This window comes from Cantharellus anzutake (assembly GCF_015039405.1).
Source record: "Cantharellus anzutake strain C23 chromosome Unknown EI90scaffold_332, whole genome shotgun sequence".
In the NCBI taxonomy this organism is placed as follows: Eukaryota; Fungi; Basidiomycota; class Agaricomycetes; order Cantharellales; family Hydnaceae; genus Cantharellus; species Cantharellus anzutake.
Window position 1 is genome coordinate 50,509 of NW_024067282.1, and position 12,184 is coordinate 62,692.

The following is a 12,184-nucleotide window of genomic DNA, read 5'->3' on the forward strand; positions in this document are numbered from 1 at the left end:
CCCTGTTACATACGATGCCAGTGACAGTCCTGGGGTGTCGAGGTGGTGCCAAATAGACCTGAAACACTGGACAGCATGCCTCGTCTCCGATATAGCCTATTGCGATGCCAGGTGCTGACCAATGTGCCGATTAGTAATCTTCGGCATCGATCTGAGAAGCCCAAAACTTGCTTGTGTAATTTTATCACCGTTCTGACATTTTCTCTATCCTAACGAGTACTCCGGCCTTACATCTGTGATTACCAAGAAAGTCATCGTTACAGTTAGTACTCCCACTGAACTACATAGTATAGTACAAACTTCTCCACCGACCCGATCGATACCATGGAGGTACGAGTCAACCTTCTTAGATGCTGTTCGGGGAATTGAGTAACTGCACTTGTTTACTGGGTTCACTGGAAGAAATATCGCTGAAAAATGGTTTTTATGGAAGGCCCCGAGAAGCGGTTGTGTCATCACCAGCTACCCGAAGTACAGCGTCTGAACTAAGATAGAAACCGCGCTGAACAGAGGTGATGCCAAGACCGGCTCGACTGCCAAACTTAGCTGCAGGTATGTCGTGAAGGAGGAATGTAAGAGGGAACCCGGAAAATTGGAATGACACCGAGACAAGAAGGTTAGGGGGGGATGGCCCTCGAGGCTTCGTAGCGATGTTGTCCATTGCCAAGGCTTTTTCCACCACAAATATCATGCGCAATAGTGGGTAGTAGGTAGGACGGTTCTGAAGGCTTTCAGACCGTCGAATCACTAGTGTATACGTCGGTCAAGGCCATTTGTGTTGCCGTACCAGTTTGGCAATACATATTGCAAGCGTGGGGCGGCTAGGGCGGCTCGTCTCGCGAAGGCGCGGAGGCATGTTCATAGCTGGACTTGTAGCTTCAGGAACAGGGAGAGCCATGAAAGAGCGAAGAGAAGGCGTCTGAAAATGGGAATGGGGGGATAGACAGGAGGGTGTCGAGGTTGGGGGACAGTTGTAGCGTCTAAACCCGACAATGGGGATGGCTTATTCCTAGTGCCGGAGTGCTCCACTATGGAAACTAAGATGTTACAGAGTGATAAACAGCACAGAGGAAAATATCATAGAAATATCAAAAACAATAAAGTCCGCCCTAAACAATAGGCTCCAAAGCGAGAGAATCCTTGGAGAATCCTCACCAATAGCAAGAGATATGGGAAGAAGGCCCTACCAGAAAGACTAGTCCTGGAAACTTGGAAAGACCTCTTAACTGCAAGCAAAAACATCCCTGCTAACTGGCTGAGTACCAGTGGGGTATTCCCGATCCCCCAGATCGAAGTGTCGGAAATCGGGAATCGCCGTTCGAACGCGTTGCAACGCTCGTAACACTTTTCTGCGTTACAACGCATTTAACTTTGGCTTAAACGTTGTAACGTTTCCGGCGGTGTTGTAACGTTTCCCAAGTGTTATGACATTTCCAGAAACGTTGCAACATGTGTCAATTGTTACAACGCGTTAGAACGGTGAAGCCAATGTTGTAACATGTTGTAACGCGTTGCAACACTGCTCAACAGGACCAATAATCATATTATTGCTTGTGCCTCCCCCTTTCAATCGGCGCTCGTGCTTGCAGAATGGCAATCAAGTCTATTTATACTCGCGCATGCAGAATGGCGACCAACTAGATGTATTTTACGTGAGACTGTACATGTCGGGAAACTACTAGACATGGTGGAATGAACACGACACTGTAATGCTACCGTTATGTTGCTCATACGGTATGTTGGAAAAGAGTGAAACTACTTCCAGGATCGAGTGCTGTCTCAGCATTGCTGGTATCTGAGCTGTCGGTTGACTTCCGCGATGACTCAGTCATTCAGATTAACTTATGCTTGGGGTTGGAGAACTCACTTGTTGTAATGCTGCTTCATTGTTAGGCCCCCCTGACAAGGATGGCGTTTCATCGAGCCCAGGTGCAAGCTCAAGTCGAATAGCACCAATTTGGAATTTTGAGATACAGGCACCTACTAAAAGCGGCAGGAGCGATACTTGGGAAACGTCAACACCAGTCTTCAACGCAATGAATGCCGATGCTAGGAAGTATAGTTGAGCAACTGCGTAAAGCTGCTCACATTGGCTCTACATACCTCGATAGAGATTGGCAAGAATGAGGTCAATATGCCCCACAACCATGCTGTGCGCACCAGCGTCAAGATGGATTATTTGCTCTCCTGACTCCAGAGCACTTGGAGGAAAGTTTGGAGGGACAGTATTGATGATTATGGGCATGTCTGGTCTAGAGTCCAGTTCGGTCATTTTGATGAAAGGGGGGGTGCAAGAGGTGGACATGGTTGAAATGTTCTGGAAGGCGATGCTGCGGAATTTATGGATTAAATATGGAGTTATCGGAGTTGCCCGTCAGAGTAGGGTGTAACCATGTGCCAAGCACTTACTCTTGTGCCGATGCCATGTTTCAAAGATATTTTTGACTCAATGCATTCGCTTGTGCATATGTAAAGAGGCAGAAGCGCTCTGGCTGAGATCCTGTCTTCTCGCTGAGACTATTCTTGTGTTAAATTCGCCCAAAATGCTGACAGTGGAGTCCCAATCTCAACCCATTTTGCAAGGTCAAGATGTAACAGGTGAACGATGGCCCTTTGATACAATAGATGCATCAGAAATCGACATGCTGCATGCTGTAAGTCTATTTCAATAACACAGTATGGCTTGACATCGAGATGTGTTTGCATCCCTGAGGATCTTGAGGCCAAGGACCAAGAAATCGCGAGGCTGAAGGCAACACTTAAGGAGGTGTTAGTGCCAAAAAAGTCGCCAGGACCTTAACAACCTTCTGTCAAAATGACAAACGATGAGCATCATATTGCTGATGTTGCCCGTCGTTATGCATTCACTGTGAATGCATACTTTGGTCCTCAGCTGTTCTGGGTTCACCTAAGTGCAGAATGGAACCCAGAAAGGCGATGGGATTGTGAATTTATCGAGGAGGGCCACCTACGTGAATTCCAAGACTGGCCAATGCTACCAGATTTGATAAGAAATCAAATTTCTCAACGGGCGATTCAGAAAAGGGTAAAGCAGCTTATCATTGCATTGCATACTACAATCCTGAACTACTTTGCCACATAGATTACCAACAGCACGGGTGAAATACGGCATCGACTAAAGCACTGGATCCTCGAGAATGATTTAACCGGTAGGCTTATCTTCCCGTTCTGGGATTGGATGGAGGGGCCTCTTTGGGGATGTGAAATGGCAAAAGTACTACGGGGAATCCGGGACCCAAAAGGGAAATATCCAGATAATCCCCCAGTCTTGTTCCCCCCCGAACACAAAGATGATCCACGGTTCCTGATGAACTCACCCTATGTCACCGAGGTAAAGTAGTTATAATCACTCAAGCATAAGCGTCCACTCACCTCATGATACAAAGGGAATCAGGCACTACTGTTTGCCACTGGTACACCACTGTTTAATACCGATGGCGATGATATCACTCTTGATCAATTGGCATGGAACCACTGTGCAGCAAATTGTACAGCGAAGAAGTATAACATAGTCGAGGTTACCCCTGGACTTGTAGCATTGTCTGCTGTGTCGGTGAGCAACGAGTTACTAGTCAGAGTTTGAATTATAAATCCCAAGTAGGTTTGGAGTGCCCTCTTGCCCCCTGAACACCACGTTGATGCAGAATGCAAGTTCCACAAGTGGCGCAAGTTTATCATCAAGTGCCTTAGTTTTGAAGAGACATTGCCTTGAGGATGAAGCAACATTTCCACGAGATGATGGACAATCACAATATCTTCTTGTTCAAGGATCAGGGTGTAGAATCGCACACATGTACTTCCATCCAGATGAACAATGACGAAACGGAAATGAATCTTGATTTTGAGAGACAGCTGGAGGAGAGCATGAGGGGCAGGATTCTCCCAGGTGGTGGTTCAGCTCATATATCAGTCTCTGTGGGTGACCTTTTACATAACTCGAAGGGAACACTTGCTCACAATCACGCAGGAACATTGTGGAAGTCAAGGGCCTCAAATACTGCCCCTTTTCATTAGCGATGATGACACTCTCACTTTGATTTCTGGCAGTGAAGATGGGCCCCGTGTCAGTAATAATGGGGCTCCTAATGATGCCACAACTTGTAACAATGCCACCACTCAGCAGGAGAACAGCCTCTCTCTGGATGAGCCTGAAGCCAAAGGATCATCGCATCGCCCATCAGATTTGGACTTAGGTGCTTCAGAACTTCAAGAAAGTCCACAAAAAAGCATGCAACGCAGATTACGGAGCCAGAGGCTGGTGAGCGAGGTTGCTCATAACCATGATGCAGCTAGGAGACCAGAGCCATCAGATCTGCATGAGGGCAGGGCGGCAAACAAGGGGAAGGGTAGAGGACGCCCAAAGGGCTGAGGCAGAGGCAAACAGAGGGGGAAGAAGCAGTGATCATAGATTACTTATTTCGCTTGGGCAATATACCTTTTTTCCAGGAGTGCTGCGGAGTGTGGTGGGAATTCGTTAATTACACAGAGGTACTCAGATCGTGGGAAATCACTGCACACCTTTAGTGCGACGCACTTTCCCTCTACTTCTAGCATATCAATGGCCTCCTATGGCTCCCGTAATGTTGAGTATACAGTCAATTGCTCAAAGTGTGGCTGAAAGATCACTCCTCAGGGTCCGAAAAGACATGAGGATGCTTGTGATGACCAGTGTGAGGTTGCTATGCTTCGGAAGGAGATGCAAGAATCAGAAAACCAACAATTAATGGGAGGCTTTAAGCGTAGAAGAGAGGACACCTTTACCTGTAAGTTTGGTGCATTTCATTGTGGAACATTGCTCATTCATTTGGTTGTAGCAAACAGCCCTTCTGCTGGCTATTCCCATACTACTCCTGTGCCTACACAGGCTGGAGCTTCTCGGATGGAAGCTTCTGGGGGTCCTGAAACATCACCCCCCAGTCTGATGTGGAGTCAAGAGCCTATGCAGGAGGGAAGTGTGGCAGGTGGACACCCACACTCAGATATGCAGTAAGTTGTTCATTCGCATAGCACAAAGTCTTCTGTTTATATTATACATATATTTATGGATTGTTTAGATTATTGCCAAGTGAGGATTCCTGGATACGTGTTGAGTGTCACCCTCGATGTCCTGAGATGTTGGATGCAACTTCCTGCTTATCGCAGATTTCGAGCGATATGGAGCCCTATCACCCGTTTACATCCCTTGAAGACTTTATCTTTGCAGACAACTGTGTCCGAAACCTTGTCAAGGCCGAGGCAATTGACATATTTCTTCAGCAACATGCGCAAATCCCAAATTCCCCCATTACGCTAAAAAATTCGAAACAAATGTTCAATATACTCGATCACGCTGAAAGAGAGAACAAAGGAAGGTCAGTTGGGAGGTTCAAACGAGACCACCACCAAGCTGTTCCCTGGTTCTTTAGTTAGGATGGGGAAGTGTACTAGTATTATTTATTGTAAATATAGTACCAATCCGAGTGTTTTGGCTAATTCTATTTTTATGGGTTAGTTTTAAAGTTCCTGGGAATTGACTTACAGATAAACCGAGCCCTGCGGAGCTGTTTCTTTATTGAAATTTCTTAATTTGTCTAGGTGTAATTCTGTGTAGCGTTGTTTAATTTGGAATTTAACTTGAATTTAATCTTCTACTTGGTGAAGTTTCAAAGATTCTATTCAGTTAATGGATTTGGATTGTGTCTGGAGTGTCCCTTGGGTTTGTTTTATTTTTGTCTTATTTTATTGCTTGTTTTAACAGTAGCAAGATAACTGTTTTGTGTTTACACTTTGAAATCTGGAGTGTTAACCAGCTCTCCTGTTGAAATATTTACTTAATATTTCTCTCCTTAATTGCTGCCTTTTACTACAGTGGCAATCTTAGCTGTATATCACTTTTTCGCACTGGAGTGACAACCAGAAATGCTTGAGAAAAATAATACTCTATTTTCTTACTTCTCTAAGGGGGGCGAAAAGTCGCAGAAAGGGTCTCCCTTTTATACTCCTTGGGTTGCCTTCCTTTTTCACGCTCTACCTTCTATTTACAGGATTTATTTACAGTGTATTTTTCTCAAACTGAATAAAAAATGAAATTTTCATGCTATAGTTCTACTGTGCTTTTGCTGCACTGAACTGCGGTTCTACTGCAGTCAGACTGCACCTAGAATCCTTATTGTCCTCCCTTGCCTAAGCTATTTTAATGGTTAATTAGAACTTGGCTGCGCTGCATTTGTCGCAGTTACCTATTTCAAATTCCCTATATATATACCATTAAATTTGCTATGACTCGATGATTCTGAATTCAAACTTCGCATTACTATGCGTACGGCTGTGCTGAGACCTTCAGCTGATTTATTCCATTTTTATTTAGTGACATTTAGTTAAAATGAGACTGAAATGGTAAATGAGTGAATTATTCAGGTTTAAAACTGAAAGAAAAAGTTGCTAGTAGTCAAGATTTACTCAAACGAATGTGTTATAGCTCTCCACTTTATTAGAATATCGTTCCCTAAAATTCCTGCCATGGTCCATCGTAGTTTAGTGGTTTTCGTGAATTTCATTCATATTCCCTGATTCCCCTTTGTATTATCACATCCTAATCCTCCATATGTATTGTTTGTTGTTATAGTAGGTCGTCCTTGAAGATATCATATTTTTATGTATTTTATTTAGGACTCTGGACCTCTTGAAGCTGTCTTCCCACACGTTTTCAGGTTTCTAACTTCATGTCCTTGTATCTCATTCATTTCTGGATGTTTTCTCACGTTCTTGGTATCATAAATTTTCATTTATTCCCACCTTTCCAATGGTACTAAGGTTATGTCCTATTTCCTGGTATTCGTTGAGTTAGCAAAAGTTTGCACACACATTTGGTAATCATGTGCATCGTTCCATAGTCATTCATATGTGGGCGCCGTTTCCGTTTAATTGTTCGGGATTTATGATATGCGCAGGTGTTTATTTCTTTCATATGGGCTTCTGTGATTTATTTCAGATTTTTCCCTCATGATCTAAGGTTGTTTTGCACTTTCCATGCTTTGTTTTGACCGGGCTCTTCCTTATTTGGACGGAAATTGGTCTTCGCGATCTGCTGAAGTGCGGATCTCAGTTCTGATGGCCAGTTCCCTGCGCATCGCCACCCTCACGTGTCATTACACATGATGCGGATTTCTATATTCCTGTCATGGGTATAACTTCACAACGGCTGGACCGTTTGGGCTGAAAATTTGCATAACTATAGTTCCCCATTTTTCATAATTTCCGTGTAAATTTCGTTGTATGTTTTAATTATGGATCCTACGCAAACATCGTCTTTTCCGTGAGCTCGGACTTTTGATGTTGCTATTCCCATTATTGGATATCTCATTAATGCATGATCCTTTTATTATGAAAATTTGGGAGGATTAAGATTAGATCCCTTCCTTTCTAATGGGCTATCAAGCTTGTCTCGGTCGTTACTGGTTAATCTTCGCGCTTGCCTTTTAGACGTTGTCCTCGTTTTGCAGGAGTTTTAGTCATATCTCTGTTGTTTATGGGTAGTTTCCCCTGTAATTACTTTTATTGGGTCCGTTTGGGGGACATCTACATTTCCTATTATAGACACGACTTTGAATTTTGCATTAGTTCCTGAGGAATCCTTGTTCCATGGTACTTCCATCCTTGGCTACGTGTGTGGACGTGGGAAAGTAGTTTCCGTGGAGGTTCCCTGATTGTTTTTATAGTCAAATCTTGGTCGATTGTCCTAATTCTTGGTTTAATATTTGCTATAAATTCCCCGAGAATTCCATCTCGTTGATGGTAAGCTTGAAGTATTTTTGCTATTTTTCTTTCTTTCGATTTATCGCGTATAGTCATAAAAATTCGTTAAAATTCGTTAAAATTCGTTAAAATTCGTTAAAATTCGTTAAAATTCAGGTCCTTCTATTTTCTCATATCTACTTGTCGTATGAGGTTTTGTGATTTATCTGGCATATTTCCATAATGGGTTTCCATAGTGTGACCGTTATTTCTCCTACAACGCTAGTACTTTATCAACCAAGGAAAGTCTTTTCATCATTTCAATTGACCATTCCACAGGCTGACTGTCATTCATCAGTTTGAAACAAAGTCCCTTACCATCAAACTTGGGAATCTAGAATGAACAATCGAAGTCATATGAAAACTGATAATGAGCTGGATAAAGGGAGTTCTTCAGGATCCCTTCCTTTTCGGCTCTGTTCACTGGTGCCCTGAGAAGATCTTCTCGAAAGAAAATGGAAACTGGATTCGGTGCGTGGACGAGCCATGGACTGGGGATGAACTCTGGGATGCATGGGTGAGTGTACCAGCCGCTATTGTATCAATATTTTATATCATTTAGATAGGATCATGCTGCAAGGAAAATTGGAGATGTTGATAGTTTTCTGCTGGGCATCTATATTTATGCAGATAAGTCGAAACTCTCTACCTTTGGCTCAGTGACTGGCTACCCTGTTATTGCCAGACTTTCCATTCTCCCCCGCTCCATCCGCAACGCTAAGGGAACAGGTGGTGGTTGTCTGATTGGCTGGCTTCCTGAGGCAAGTGTATTTATTTTTCATTTACGAGTGTATCTTTGCTGAACTTGATGTAGGTGAAAGGCAGCGGAGCTGAAAAGTGTAACCAAAAAGCTTGGGCCACATTTCAGTCATACATCTATCAACAGGCAATGAGTGAGGTTTTAAGCTCTCTGCATGATGTGGCATATTGGGGTGTCCAGCTCAGGTGTGCTGATGATATTTTACGGAGAGTTTTTCCTTTTGTATATGGCCTAATCGCCAACAACCAAGAAGGGTAAGTCAAACACTTTATTCTCGGCCAGCTGTCTAATGCATATTTGTTAGTTGGACCATGTTAGCCATGCGTGGCGCTAAATCACTCAAGCCTTGCACAATCTGCCTTGTCCCAAGGGATGCACTTCACCGACTGGACATGAAGTATCCTCGCTGCTCCAAATCTGAAACTAGCCAAATTATTCGAAAGGCTCAAACAATGGCAAAGGGACCGGCAGAGGAATTACTCCAGAGCTATGGGCTGCGAGCACATGAGGTATGGAACATGCCAAAATTGGTCCCGTCATACTCACTGGGACTCGAAGAGTGTGTTCAACCAGATTCACAACTCCGATCCGCATTGGGCCATTTCATTCGACATCTTGCATACATGGCAAGAAGGAGTTTGGGGAGGCCACACAGTGCCAATCATTCAAACCCTCATCCCCTCCTAGGATTGGAAGTGATAGCACGATTCGAGAGTGTGTGAGTGTACTCACTTTGAGGATACTAAACCATATTTTAGCCTTGAAATAGAATATGTTCACTGCCTATGTGGAAAGGGCTCAAGAGTTTTGAAACAGGCAGCGTATTCAATGACTTTAATGATGGCACTAGATTGGACCATTTACTTTGGGTGAGTCTCATTATCCTTTGCTAAATTATTTGCATTACAAATTGAGGGCTTCTGCCACTAGGTTATTTTACACGGGCTACATGCCCTCCCATTGGAGTTCTCTTCTTTGGTATGGTGTGTTCGAGTGATGAGTATAATTAACATCCTGTTCCAGTGTGAGTCACTGAATATGAAAAGGATTCAATTGGGTGAAGCAATGCTTCACAATTTGCAGCGTCTGACGGAAGTATGTCCTCATTTCAAACATGGTTTGCTATATTAACAATGTTTCATAGGGTGTACTGATCCCCCAATCATATCTCACACATTCTGAGCCACTACGAAAACACTCTGCACACTATGCACTATGGATGGCCAAAAGTCATGGTGCTTCCCCAAGTTCCACATGCTTCAGCATAGTTTCTCGACATTCCTGGCAAAAGGAGTCCCTGAAAACACCAGCACTAAGCCTGGAGAGTGTGAACACCTGTGGATGCGCAAGGTTTTTCAATCAGGGAATTTTAAGAACACTGGAAGAAGGGTATATTCTCCTTCTTTGTGTGGGGGAAGTTATTCATTGCCTTTTTTTAGATTGCTACACATGATGAGCACATCTGGGTACTTGACGCAATACAAGAGGAAATTCGAAAGGAGCTAAGCCCTGAAGAAGCTGATGTTTCTAACGTCCCGGGTCATCTCCACACTGCCTGTAACGCCGTTCCCGGAGAGCCCCCTGTCATGACATGGAAAGGTGTAACGATTTCGATTCATGTGGTAGAACAGTCCCAGGAAATGTGCCCAGAATTTTTTGCATTCCCGGTGAAGTTCTATAACTTCATCCATTCATTGTGTGGTGTCCAGAGTTTAGACGGATCTGAGGTTAATTGGGTAGGTCCAAACTTCTACTACCAGCGGCTTGCAATTCTTCTAATCTATGGATCCAGCTTACAGAATGGCGAACAATCAAAATCCAATATCGATCCCTTGACAATGGTACAGGCAGAGATGAATTTGTTCGCACACACGACGAGTTCCATGGATGAAAGCGCAGTGATTCTGTGATACTGCGTTCTCCAAGTGGGACCTGCTTTGCAAAAGTCATCAAAATGTACGATGTGCCCTTCCAGAGATCCATGTATACCATTGCCCTAGTTCAAGGGTTTCGTCTAGCCACCCTATCCGAGTACACTGCAAGCGACGGGGTAACATGTTGAAATAACCACCTCAGCCTATCAGGGCGTATGGTGTAATGGCTGTGCACACTGAGTTCACGATCCAGAGGACTGGAGTTCGATTCCCAGTATGTCCAACTTTTAGGTTTCCCTAAAAGACCACGTGCAAATTCCAACATAACAGGCTTTCGACTTCTACAACTTGAGTCGCCACAGCAAACATTTTTTGTGCTGGTCTCAGAGTTTATCAGACACGCATTCATAGTTCCAGTAACAGATCCTCCATGTCCAAGCTACCATCTTCTGAAGGATGTCATTGATACTGACATGTTCTTCCGTCTACAAGTAGTATCCGATAGTCTTTCAAGTCAACTGATAATGTAAATATGCAGGCACCATTATGTATATTTGGTTTATTGTGGTCCATCTTGTGTTCGAGCAAATCGGTAGTTCATATGCGTAACATGTAGCAAAATCCCATAATACCCTTGTAACACACAGCCAAATTTCATAATGCTTTGCAGCATGCAGCAAAATCCTTGTAACGCCTCGTAACACGCAGCAAAATCTATGTAATGCCTTGTAACATGCAGCAAAATCCCATAACGCCATGTAACGCGTTACAACGAAATCCCCAGTTTTCCGACAAGCGAGCCCCACACTCACGTGATGATCAGTGCGTAAACGCATTTCCCCACGGTGGAGTTACAGGTTTTGGCTCAATACAACAACACTCGTCCCCAGGGGTTCACCCCCCCCCCCAGGTAGAAATCTACCCAGCGAAAGCTATGGAGGGTTCTACCAAAAAAAAAAAACATTTTGAAAACATTTTTGAAAATGTCACGAGGGAAACTGAATTGGAACAAAATGTTCTACGAGTTTGAAAACATTTTGGGCCTGTTGGGTGAGTCGCAAAAGGTTCTACTTGTCAGACCTAACAAGGGGTGGGAATAGGGTGTCCCATTCCCCATTTCTGGCGCGCGAATACTACTATGAAATGCAACCCCCTGGGCCCTGGATTACCATCTGAGTGATGATCATTTCAAGCATACTTTTTTTTCACAAAAACAAGCAAGTCTCGTGCATTTCTACTGCTAGCCGCTTCCGTCAGGTCCTTTACACCACTGGGATTGGCAAAAGGCCACATCAAAGACTATGCCTATCGCGCTGTGCCCTCCACATTGCACGCCGTCCTCCGCCCAATGCCACCACCGTATTTAACAGGGAAGCACGGTCCGCTTTGTCCGCCATCGCTGGACCACTCGCCAAGCCCGTCGGCAACCGTAATGTTACCACCGCAAGGTGCAGCCTCTATTACTGACCCTACTGAGATGCGCTGCTGGTAGAACTCGGACCACGGCTCAGCCACTTTCGCGCAAATGTCATCGCCGGGTGGGTCTGTTGGGAAAACGTTGGTTAAAAGCAAATTTCATTTCGGGCTTCACTTCACCTTGGTTCGATGGGATCAAGCTCAGATATGATCCGCCCGACATGGGCTGGAAGTTGGTATAACCGTAAATGACCACGACAACGTGGAAATCAGCTGCGACAATAGGAAGTAGAGCGACTGGGATCAAGGCATTCCAAAATCGCATTGTGACTTTGCTACT

General features: G+C 44.2%; 1 non-coding gene across 1 annotated transcript; it reads left to right on the forward strand.

Annotated features, from left to right (window-relative positions):
* Positions 1-10,637: 10,637 nt before the first annotated feature.
* EI90DRAFT_t352 lies at positions 10,638-10,711 on the forward strand. Its single transcript has one exon. It is a non-coding gene; the product is annotated as a tRNA-Val (tRNA).
* Positions 10,712-12,184: the final 1,473 nt, after the last annotated feature.